Source organism: Pleurodeles waltl, chromosome 8, assembly GCF_031143425.1.
Source record: "Pleurodeles waltl isolate 20211129_DDA chromosome 8, aPleWal1.hap1.20221129, whole genome shotgun sequence".
Classification (NCBI taxonomy): domain Eukaryota; kingdom Metazoa; phylum Chordata; class Amphibia; order Caudata; family Salamandridae; genus Pleurodeles; species Pleurodeles waltl.
Window position 1 is genome coordinate 128,371,749 of NC_090447.1, and position 12,315 is coordinate 128,384,063.

At 52.9% G+C, this 12,315-nt stretch overlaps 1 protein-coding gene across 1 annotated transcript in view; it reads right to left on the minus strand.

The window, feature by feature from the left end:
* The window catches only part of TENM4 (teneurin transmembrane protein 4), a 1,476,030-nt gene extending 1,464,452 nt beyond the window's left edge, over positions 1–11,578 (minus strand). The window contains exon 1 of the mRNA XM_069203936.1: positions 10,593–11,578. The gene's annotated coding sequence lies outside the window, so the exon portion shown is untranslated. The remainder of the gene's footprint in view (positions 1–10,592) is intronic.
* Positions 11,579–12,315: the final 737 nt, after the last annotated feature.

A 12,315-nucleotide genomic window follows, 5' to 3' on the forward strand; every position in this document is an offset into this window, starting at 1 on the left:
ATTAAGAGACCTCTGTGTTAAAAAAAATTTTAAAAAAAAATCAGCAATTGTACTGGGTTTTATTGAGTGCTTCATGTTGCAAGAGTGATTTTATGGCGCTATAACAGAAACGATAAAAAAATAATTGCAATGAAAATTTTGCAGACATGAGCATTCGAGTCTGTCTGAATGCTTAGGGCGTTCCTAGATATGACATTCTTTGGTTTTCCCCTCATAATATTAGCCTTCGATTGAAAGCCTCTGTGAAACGTTCAGTTTTACGAATTTCCTGAGCTGCAGAAAACATGCATTCTGTCGGGTGAAGCACTGGGGATCGTCCAAGGTTTCACACCATGGTCCGCCTAGGATCCTCTGACATACTTCACAAGGTCACAGGTCAAGTGTCAATCACTACCGACCCAGCAGCCACGGAGCCCATTTCCCTTGCTTAGCTTAAAGGTCATGGCCTCTTCCTACACCACCGAATACACCGGACCAGGGGTGATCGCAGACTGCCTGGTCACAGTGGCTACTCAGATTCTGAAGGTAGCCAGACCCTTTGCCACAATATGCTTTGCACATAATGCACAGATTCTTTTAGTTGAAAAGCGTGGTTAGCCAGGCATTGTGCCCTGACTCATGAGCAGTCTTCACATGTGATGTCATCACTTTATTCATCAATGGTTTCTTCAAGGTCACTCATAAGGTCATTTGAAATTAAGGTTGTCGATCTGTGCACGTATGCAAAGCACCACGTATCCAGTCCTGGGCCTTATTTTTTTTAACAAATCATTGCCTTGCAGTATATGAGTCCAATTCATTCAACTGAAGCTCGTGAAAGCAAGGACTCAAGGAAATCTCTAGTCTTTAAAGGAAGGCCACTGGCAGGCATGCAGTGTTTGGAATATATGGAGCCACCCAGCGGGCCCATTTGCGCATCGTAAAGACATCTTCAGGAATGCTGCATTCAACGAGCTCTGTCACAGGGGTGTCCAAGGTGGGTCCAGGAGTGCCAGGACCATGGCAGACTTTCAGAATAGCCACATGAAAGAAATGTGCATATGCTGAATGTAAATGGACATATTTTAGTTGGTGAGTACCCTTCAAATCAGTCCTGGCTCCCGCCTTCCTGGTCTACTTTGGACCCCCAAACGCCCTCCCTCAGCTATGCATTGGGAAAAAATGAACGACAGTCATAAAATGTGCAAAGGCTCTTGTACTTTACAATGTGGAAATGTGGATTTCCGATGGAAATATTAAATGTCTTGAGGGGTTAACCATGCATCTTGTATACACACATGGCCATGATACTGGATTCTACACTTGACAAAACAAAGAGGTTAATTTAGGTCAGTTCTTGGATCTGTGTCCTCTGAAAAACCCAAGTATGTCTGATCAAAGTCAATATAATTTATCTGAAATTCATACTTGGAGCCCAAAAGCTGTTGGCTGCTCTCTGTCATGAGGAAGACTTCCAGACAGTTCTCTTCTTTAAGCCAACAGCGCTAAGTATGCTGGGGCTTCGATGTTCCTGTTTTGGTATAGGCTTGGCCATTCGAGTCTCAGCTAGCTTGCTGCTTTTGGCTGTAAAACACCTCTTGCCAGGGTTCACTCTCGTGAAATGGGGCTACCTGACAGCTGGGCTTGAACAGAACTTGATAATGTTAAATGGCACACGTCCCTATTTTGTGTGAACAAAACGAAACCACATTTTCTTCCTGGCAGTTTGTCCTTGTCGGTCTATCATTACGTCATCTACCTTGAAATAAACCCCCGAGGTCTTATAACTCACATCTCTGGTACATCACGTGCTTTCTTAAATGTCAAGATGAATCTTCTAGTTAGAGTCCTTGAACCACATTTGGGCTTGTCCTCTTTCCAAAGTTAGGTGCCACCTGGCAGGCTATAGACTCAGCTGTGGCGCTCTCCAACCTCGAATACTTATGCAAACCACTCTCCAAACTGATGAGGATAGCGCCTAGAGGCGTGCTCAATAAATGCCACTACCAGTAGTGAGCACCTAGCTGCTAAGATACCCATGTCAGATTCGAGTTCGTAAGCCAGGGTTTGTTTTTTAGCAGACTGCAATTTCCGCATTGAAAACACCAGATAACTACACGGTGCAAATAAAGACACTTCGACTCCCACAATGCAAACTGTGTCGTTTGGTGGCGCTGAGTGTTCCATGAAAAATATTAAATTTGTTTTTAGGGAAGCAAACACAATCATCAGGGCTTGACCTTGAACATGGCTGAAAGAAGGCACCCGTTGCTTGAACAATTACCAGTATGCAATGATTACAATTTATATCGCAATCGATTCACGAGATAATATAAGAAGGGACCGTGACATGAAAGTCCTTGAAGTATTTTCCCGCCATTTTGGCCCATTCCTTGCACCCATCATCCTCAGGCGTGCCGATGCGCAACGGCGCAGCAAGGGTACGACAATCCACATTTCAAGCAACAACAACGACTCACCGACTGTCCTTTAGTTGGCGTAGTAGAAGTAATGGGGGGGGCTTAGGCTCCGGTGCCACTGAACGTGCTGCACCATTGACAGCTACACCCTGCCGGCGCGCAGTGCTGGGAGCCGGGACTGTTTACCTTTGTCATGAAGAGAGAGCCGGGATCCGCGCCTGCCCAGCATGTTAACTAGACTGTTGCCCGTCAAGGCCGCCGGGGAGGGGGCGTTAAGGAGGGTGTGAGAAGCCGGGGCTGAAACAGAGCCTTCGACAGGGATGGGGCGCAGGAGCCGCTCGAACTCTACCCGCGAAACGCTTCCACGCTAATGGAACGGCGTGTGGGTGCCGGGGCTGCCCACAAAAGACGTGGATGCCCAGCGCTGTGAGACTGAGCCCCTGGTAGGGCTTGGGGAGGGCAGCAGACCTGGGGATGCGAACTGGAGTTTCAAAGACTTTTGTTAGTTGGGGTGGGGTTTGCAGAGGTCATCGGGGGGGAACAGTGTGTGTATTCCAGGGGTCGTGCCTGGCCACAACTCCTTCGACTTGTGTAGTTTCATTGTCTATGTGAACAAAGCAAAATGCGGCAGAAACGCTTTCAAACAGACACCAGCAGAAGGGGTAAATCAGCTCGAGCCAGGCGACGGCAGAAGGAGTAAATCAGTCGTAACCGAACACTAGACGCCCGTAGCAGGCAGGAAAACAGAGTGCGTGCTTTACTCATGCACGGGCTGGTGCTTCCCACCTCAGACACACGAGAGCACAGTCTCACAACTCACCCACACAGAAGGAATGGCACACGCGCCTCCAACACACACGCACCTCGCCCACAGCAAACGTCTGTTTTCTTCGCCTCGCTGCAGGGTCCCTTTGGCCCAAAAATGGGAGAGAACTGCCCGTCCCTCCCACCCCTCGGGGCTGCACCGCCTCCTAAACCGAAAAGGTTGGGTGGCAAGGACTCCGGCTCCCAGGGACACCTCAAGTGTGGGTGCGCAGCAGTGCATGTCCCTGAAAGTACACGGGAATGTGTCCCTGCTCTCGTTTCAAAAGAGCTGGACATTGTCAGTACGCACAAAAAATAAAAACAGAACTGGGCTTAATAGGCTTTTAACATGTCATGACACCATTCTCTGAGCACAAGGAAAGAGGGAGGTCAGTTGCATGCACTAACACCGTGCCCCCGCACCTGTGGAATGCAGCCCCAGCTGGTGCATACGCGTGGGAAATGTGCTGGCCTTCACCACTCTGCCCACAGCCCACATGGTGGCAAACTGCCTTTACAGAGAAATAACGAGAGTATACATGTCTATCAGCGTCAAATAAGCCTCTAGTGTTAAAGCTAGCTTGCCTCTATCTATTTCCCACCACACCTTGCCCTGGGCACAGAAGGGTATGGGGCTCCCAGCATCCCCTCTCCCCTGTTTTAGTTGACTTTTCAGCCAGTACTTGCTTTTTCTACCAACTTCTTGCATCTCCTCACCATGGTCCTCCGGGGCTAGATATAGGATACTGTGAGCTAAAATGGCCATGCCAAGCTAAAGTGCCACATGCAGGGATGCCAGTCTTGCATCTCTTCCCCATAGACCCCCATTCCCCAAATCCGAGATGCTGTGAACTAAAATGATAGCCAAGCTAAGGTGCCCCATGCACGGATGCCAGTCTTGCATCTCTTCCCCATAGACCCCCAAATCAGAGATGCTGTGAGCTAAAATGCCAGGCCAAGCTAAGGTGCCCCATGCACGGATGCCAGTCTAGCATCTATTCCCCATGGACGTCCAGGCACAGAATCTGGGATGCTGTGAACTAAAATGCCAGGCAAGTTAATGTGCCCCATGTAGGGAAGCTAGTCCCGTATCTCTTCTCCATAGACCCCAGGCCTCAGATCTGCTGTGAGCTAAAATGCCAGGCTAAGTCATGGTGCCACATGCAGGGATGCCAGATGCCCCAAATTTCTAAGCCTGGGTGTTCCTGTAATAAATGAGTCAATCCTGGATGCCGAATGGAACCACAGGACCTTTTCATAGGATAACATTCCATTCTTCAGCAAAAAAAGCATCAGCGGAGAGTGAACTGTGGTACCCGTGAGGTACAGCCAACCTAAGGGTTCCTTACCATACCTGGCTGAGTCACGTGTTGTACATCATCTGTTTCGGTGAAAACAAAGGGTAAGTACCAGGGCCCCAAAATGCACGACTAGACGAGCTACTCGCCAGTGTCAATGTCAGGGTGATATAGGGGTGCCACCTAGCAGCCTGGCACCGGAGCAGCAGGTTATCTGGCCTAGATTTTCATTTGCCAACCTAGTGCGTTAAGGCATCTGTAGTTCCGAGTTGCTTCAAACGAACAACTTGACTGACGCCTGTTAGCAGTGATTAGTGTCAGAAAGGCCTAGGACTGGAAATAAGGTGTCTGGTGACTCGGGTGCGGGTACCCCCTCCCCCTTCAGGGATGCTGATCTCTGTTTTATGCTGGGGCGGATGAGTGATTTTAAACCACCCTCCGGTAGTCGAAGGCAGGTCACTACATCTTGTAATACCGGGTGTTTTGATGGCAACAGAATAACTACAAGTACCATAATGCAAAGGATGAAAACAGAAGTGAACAGACAACTCAATCTGGGCCCTTGAAGCACAGGGAGAGGACACGAAGGTGAATAGCACTGGAAGTCAGAAGGTGCCTTTTAAAGTGCTATCTGAGCTGCTCCAGGGATGTCTTAAGAAGAAGGGTGGGTAAGAATGAGCATCTCTCCACCTTGCTCGAAAAAGGTGGCATTAGAAGCAGCCTCTATTGCACTGGGTAGATAGAATGGCAGCATGCTCAATCAGGTTTTTAGGAAGCTGCCCTATCCCAACAGGGCCAGGGGAGGAGGGGGTGTCATGCGTTCAGGGGTATTCTGCAGTGGGTGGTTGAGTGGAGGATAACATCTTCCTGGTAGTAGATGGCTGTGAGAAAAGCAGTGCTAGGAATGGAAAGTTGAGAAGAGGACAGCATCCTGCAGTGTTTATAGGTGTGAGGACAGCACCCTGCAATTACAGGTGTAAAGAGGGCAGCAACTTGCAGTGTTTAGCTGTGAGAAGGCAGCACCATGCAGTGTGTAGTTGTGAGAAGGCAGCCTGCTACAGTGTTTAGTTGTGAGAATGGCAGCATTCTGCAGTGTGTAGCTGTGAGAAGGGCAGCACCCTGCAGTGTGTAGTTGTGAGAAGGCAGCCTGCTATAGTGTTTAGGTGTGAGAATGGCAGCATTCTGCAGTGTGTAGCTGTGAGAAGGGCAGCACCCTGCAGTGTGTAGTTGTGAGAAGGCAGCCTGCTATAGTGTTTAGGTGTGAGAATGGCAGCATTCTGCATTGTGTAGCTGTGAGAAGGGCAGCACCCTGCAGTGTGTAGTTGTGAGAATGACAGCCTGCTATAGTGTTTAGGTGTGAGAATGGCAGCATTCTGCAGTGTGTAGCTGTGAGAAGGGCAGCTCCCTGCAGTGTGTAGTTGTGAGAAGGCAGCCTGCTATAGTGTTTAGTTGTGAGAATGGCAGCATTCTGCAGTGTGTAGCTGTGAGAAGGGCAGCACCCTGCAGTGTGTAGTTGTGAGAATGACAGCCTGCTGCAGTGTGTAGTTGTGAGAAGGGCAGCACCCTGCAGTTGTGAGAAGGGCAGCACCCTACAGTGTTGGGTTGTGAGAAGGCAGCACACTGAAGTATTTAGCTGTGAGAAGGCAGTACCCTGCAGTGTGTAGTTCAGAGAAGGCAGCACCCTGCAGTGTTCAGTTGTGAGAAGGTAGCACCTTGCAGTGTTCAGTTGTGAGAAGGCAGCACCCTGCAGTGTTCAGTTGTGAGAAGGCAGCACCTTGCAGTGTTTAGTTGTGAGATGGCAGCACGCTGCAGTGTTTAGCTGTGAGAAGGCAGAACCCTTCAGTGTGTAGTTGTGAGAAGGCAGCACCCTGCAGTGTGTAGTTCAGAGAAGGCAGCACAATGCAGTGCTCAGTTGTGAGAAGGTAGCACCCTGCAGTGTTCAGTTGTGAGAAGGCAGCACCCTGCAGTGTTCAGTTGTGAGAAGGCAGCGCCCTGCAGTGTTTAGTTGTGAGAAGGCAACACCCTGCAGTGTGTAGTTGTGAGAAGGCAGCACCCAGCAGTGTGTAGTTCAGAGAAGGCAGCACAATGCAGTGTTCAGTTGTGAGAAGGTAGCACCCTGCAGTGTTCAGTTGTGAGAAGGCAGCACCCTGCAGTGTTCAGTTGTGAGAAGGCAGCGCCCTGCAGTGTTTAGTTGTGAGAAGGCAGCACCCTGCAGTGTGTAGTTGTGAGAAGGCAGCACCCTGTGAGGAGGCAGCACCCTGCATTGTTCAGTTGTGAGAAGGCAGCACGCTGCAGTGTGTAGTTGTGAGAATGGCAGCATTCTGCAGTTTGTGGTTATGAAGATGGTAGTAGCCTGCAATATTTATAGTTGTGAGGACAACATCCTGCAGTTTATAGCTGTAAGAAGTACAGCATCCTGCAGAGTTTCTATTTGTGAGAGGTGCAGCAGCTTGCAGTGTTCAGTTGTGAGAAGGTAGCACCTTGCAGTGTTCAGTTGTGAGAAGGCAGCACCCTGCAGTGTTCAGTTGTGAGAAGGCAGCACCCTGCAGTGTTCAGTTGTGAGAAGGCAGCACCCTGCTGTGTGTAGTTGTAAGAAGGCAGCGCCCTGCAGTGTGTAGTTGTGAGGAGGACTGCATCCTGCAGAGTTTAGTTGTTAGAAGGCAGCACCCTGCAGTGTGTAGTTGTAAGAAGGCAGCGCCCTGCAGTGTGTAGTTGTGAGAAGGCATCACCCTGCAGTGTGTAGTTGTGAGAAGGCATCACCCTGCAGTGTTCAGTTGTGAGAAGGTAGCACCCTGCAGTGTTCAGTTGTGAGAAGGCAGCACCCTGCAGTGTTCAGTTGTGAGAAGGCAGCGCCCTGCAGTGTTCAGTTGTGAGAAGGCAGCGCCCTGCAGTGTTCAGTTGTGAGAAGGCAGCGCCCTGCAGTGTTTAGTTGTGAGAAGGCAGCACCCTGCAGTGTGTAGTTGTGAGAAGGCAGCACCCTGTGAGGAGGCAGCACCCTGCATTGTTCAGTTGTGAGAAGGCAGCACGCTGCAGTGTGTAGTTGTAAGAAGGCAGCGCCCTGCAGTGTGTAGTTGTGAGAAGGCATCACCCTGCAGTGTTCAGTTGTGAGAAGGCAGCACCCTGCAGTGTTCAGTTGTGAGAAGGCAGCACGCTGCAGTGTTTAGTTGTGAGAATGGCAGCATTCTGCAGTGTGTGGTTATGAAGATGGTAGTAGCCTGCAATATTTATAGCTGTGAGAACAGCATCCTGCAGTTTATAGCTGTAAGAAGTGAGCATGCTGCAGAGTTTCTATTTGTGAGAGGCGCAGCAGCTTGCAGTGTTTAGTTGTGAACAGGGCAGCATCGCCGAGGGCGAGGTTGTGTGGAGGGCAGAACCCTGGAATGAAGGGTGGGTAGAGTGCACTCACCTGGATTAGGAGGACAGGGCCTTGCAGTGGGCGGGACTAGGAGGAAAGCCACCTATAATGAGTGGATGTGAGGTAGGAGCAGCATCCCGCTGTGATGGATGGGAGGAGGGCAGCATTGGTAGGTAGGAGGGCATCAGAGGAGAGCAGGGTCTGCATTGGTGGATAGCAGGCGGTGTATGTGTTGTACCCACTGCTTACTGCTTTGGGTGGTTGGGGTAGTGGCTGGCAATGCAGCAGTAGCTCGCGTTATTTGGGAGAAAATGAGTGTGACAGCGAGGCAACACCAGCAGCACACTGCATTAGGTGTTTGGGAAAGAGGCAGCCTGGAGCCAGCAACGCACCGCCTCCGATGCACAGGAGACTGGCAGGGAAAATCAACAACACATTGCAGGAAGCAGCCACGTGAGCACCAGCACTAGGGTGCAATGGGTGCATAGTAGGCTGGCAGAGTAGCACCTTGCACTGGGTGGAAGGGGGTGGCACAGCAGCTCCAAAAGCTGCCCCGAGTGGATGGAAGCTGGCAAAATTCAGCCCGCACCACACTGTACTAAGTTGCAGCGGCTGGCAGAGCAGCGCCAGGGCCACGCAGCGTGGGTGGTGGCGAGGAAGCCACAGCAGCACTCCGCACTCGGTGAAGGGGCTCGGAGGGCAATCCCAGCGGAGGAGACTGGTAGAACAGTGCCAGGAGCACGCTGCGCTGGGTGGCTGGGATGCAGCACTGGGTGGAGGAGGCTGGTAGAACAGTGCCAGGAGCACGCTGCGCTGGGTGGTTGTGCGTCCTGCTCAGGGTGGAAGGAGGCTGGCAGAGCGGCGCCCTGCACTGGATGGAAGGGGGCTGCCAGAGGGGCACCCTACTCAGGGCAAAGGGAGGCTGGCAGAGAGGCGCCCTGCACTGGCTAGAAGAAGGCTGGCAGGGAGCTTCCCAGGTTGGAAGGAAGCTGGCAGAGGGGGACCCTATTAGGGGTGAAAGGAGGCTGGGAGAACGGCACCTGCAGTGGGTGGGAGGAGGCTGGAGGTGCAGCGCCCTGTTCAGGTGGAAGGAGGCTGGCAGGGGGGCACCCTACTCAGGGTGGAAGGAGGCTGGCAGGGGGGCACCCTACTCAGGGAGGAAGGAGGCTGGCAGTGAAGCACCCTATACAGGGAAGGAGGCTGGCAGGGGGGCACCCTACTCAGGGAGGAAGGAGGCTGGCAGTACAGCGCCCTGCACAGGGTGGAAGGAGGCTGGCAGGGGGGCACCCTACTCAGAGAGGAAGGAGGCTGGCAGTGCGGCGCTCTGCACTGGGTGGGGGAAGGCTGGCAGAGCAGCGTCCTGCACACGGTGGAAGGAGGTTGGCAGAGGGGCACCCTACTCAGGGTGAAAGGAGGCCGGAAAAGCGGCACCTGCAGTGGGTGGGAGGACGCTGGCAGTGCAGCGCCCTGTTCAGGGTGAAAGAAGGCTATCAGAGAGTTGCGTTGCATTAGATGGACTGGCATTGGGCAGCACCCATCGCAGGGCTCGTACCTCAAGCTCTAACGCATCCTGCGTGAACCGGCCTGCGTTCAGCAGGATGGGGTCACGCAAGGCTTCTGAGCTCCCGGGAGGGGTTAACTAGAGCCACGTGGGGCGGTTAAGTAACAAGCACGGGTCGGTGATAGGGCTGAACCTGTAGCATACAACGACACAGCACCCCTTGTAACACGGTGTAAATACGCTGCTCCCACCAGACCTTTAGGCGACCTCACTTTAATCAATCACAGTGTAAAACATTCAGGAAAGTTGTGACAATAATGGTTCTACTTCTCAATAGTGCAGTCGGTGCAGTTGCGCCCGGGTTCAGGGTTCTGAGACGTCTATTGGGCCCCTTATGACTGTATTTTTTAAGGGGTGCACTTTCCTTCCCTGGGGGCATGTGGCACGCTTGCTGCACCACTTGTCGCCATCGATGTATTGCAGGGTCCTAGACATATATCAGCCAAGTGTCCCGTTCGTCTTGCGTAGCATCTCCAGCCAGTCCGGGCTTTTAACTGACGCTGCCTTCTGTAGGCCAGACACGGTCTGCCATGGAAGACCTGCAAGTCCCAGAATGCAACGAGTTACTGCCTAAAAAGCCGGCGCTCGCTGAAGGTGTACTGCAAGGCTTGGGGCACCTGGCAGCTCTGGGGCCTGCCTCGTCCTGCACCCAAGGCAGCCCATGCTGCGTTCATTCATCCTTCCCAAAGAAGCAGCTAAAGCGCGCTGCAGGTGTGAAGTGAGGCCAATTACTGCTAAAACCAGGACACGTATAATCACTGTTCCTAGAGGCCCCCTTTTCATGGCGCCTCCTCCTCAGATTCGGGCTTCCAAGCCAAATGTGGCAAATCCCAGACCAAAAATGTAATGCGGACGACAACAACGCGCGCAGCAGAACGAGCCGCATATTAATAATACAACGAGGAGGGTGGGGGCATATCACTACAACTGTCCTCGTAGGATGCTAACGCCAGCCCCATCCACACACTCGTGCCCCGCAGCTGGCCGAGAGCTGGCGGCACAGACGTGCTGAGGGGCTGTCAAAGGGAGGGGGTCTCTCTGAGAGGCCACACATGGCAGGGGCAGATCAGCCATGAGCGCCCATGCTCCCTGCCCTGGTTATCATGGGAGGGGCAAGGGGGCCTGGCAGAGTCACGAGCAGGGGGCGGCTTCCAGCAGCATAAACAGACGCTTACCATTCCGGGGGGTGCAGGAAGCCTTCTCCGCGTTCCAGATCACGAAGAGGGGCTGCGGGCTGGGAGGGCTCTGTGCCCCGGGAGTAAACACCAAAGGCAGGTAGATGGATCCAAAGGGCGACCCTGCGCCCGCAGAAGCCCAGCTCACCGACCTGCAGGGTCCAAGCCTCCCAGGCAGGCTTTGAAGCTTCGTAGTACACGGGGGTTCACCCAGGCAGGGGGTGGCTCTCGGCAAGCCCCAGCTCACCGGCCTGCAGCGTCCAAGCCTCCCAGGCAGGCTCTGAAGTCTTTTGGTACACGGGTGAGATCTCCCAGGCGTGGGGGGGGGGGCTCGCTTCCAGAAGCGGTCTCCTCTCAGCAGCAACACCAGCTCACCGGTCTACAGGGCGCTAGCTAGCCTCCCAGGCAGTCTCTGAAGTCTCTTGGTACACGGGGGGATCACTGAAGCAGGGGCTTGTCTCCAGGAGCGATCTCCTCTCAGCAACAGCCGCAGACCGCCAATTCAAGCTCCCCTGCTTGGATCTCGCAGCACGGGCAGGTTGTGAGGTCCCGCAGCAGGCGAGGCGCACACACAGGCAGGCAGCCGGTTCCCAAACGCCATCCACTCTCAGCAGCTTCCTACCAATCTGCCGGATTCGTGCACCCCGTGCTCGTTGTCCATGTCACAAGGGCATTCTTGAGGGCTTGGAGCACAGGATACATTAAAATACAGACAAGGGCTGGACCAGAGAAGCATCCACTGTCAGCAGCAGCCTATCGTTCCACAGGATCCCGGGCTCCCATCCTCCTGCCCATCACAGAGCCACAGATAGGCGCGGCCAAGAAAAAGAGCCCCCCAGGCGCGCCTTCCGTCCAACCAGCCTCTAATAATCTCCAACGCCCCAGCACCAAGCAGGGCAATCCGTAGGTTCCTCTGGCATCCCCGGTCCCCGTACTCCGAGGCGCGCGCACACGCTGCTACGATGAATGGGGCAGGCACCAATCCCACACTGCCTGGGAATGACAGGCTCGCATGCATTCAAAGACGGCGTGTACCACTCCTACGGAGCAGGAAGGGGGAGCCAGCCTTCCCAGCTCCCTGGCGATGCTGCCCGTCTGTGGGTTCATCCCTGCGTGGAACACATGCAGCCGGCCCACTCCCACGGCACCAGTGCAGGAACCAGTGCTTAATTTGAGCGTTGACTACAGGTGGGACCCACCAGCACTCATTTTGGGGACTTGCACTTATTTCTTCTCATCAGACTTTGACCCAGGGCCGAAGAGAGAAAGCCACTTGTAGCAAGGTGAAAGTATTATGTGGTATGACTGGTGGAGTCTTACCATGTAATGCTAACACATTACCCAGTAGCGGACCTCAGATTCATACCAGTACACCCTAGTTCTGTCCTGGTAGAGTGGCAAAGAGAAGTCAGGCTACTTAGAGGGACATGTGTAAAGCATTTTACAACACCAACATGGACGATCGGGCAAAATGGCGTACAAACCAGAACACTCTAAATGGGGTAAAATGGTGCTTTAATAGAACAGGTCTGGAACAATTAACCTTGGCATTTTAGCGTTACAAAACTAGAACTCCTCACTAATGCATAAACTTCATAAAAAGCCCACCCACACCCTCTACAAAACTTACCCCTCATCAATACCCTCTTTCCATGCCCACCTTGACCCGACCAATCCAGTACCTATCTGTCCTGCTGTCCACCTTCTGTAGTTCCCCTTGCCT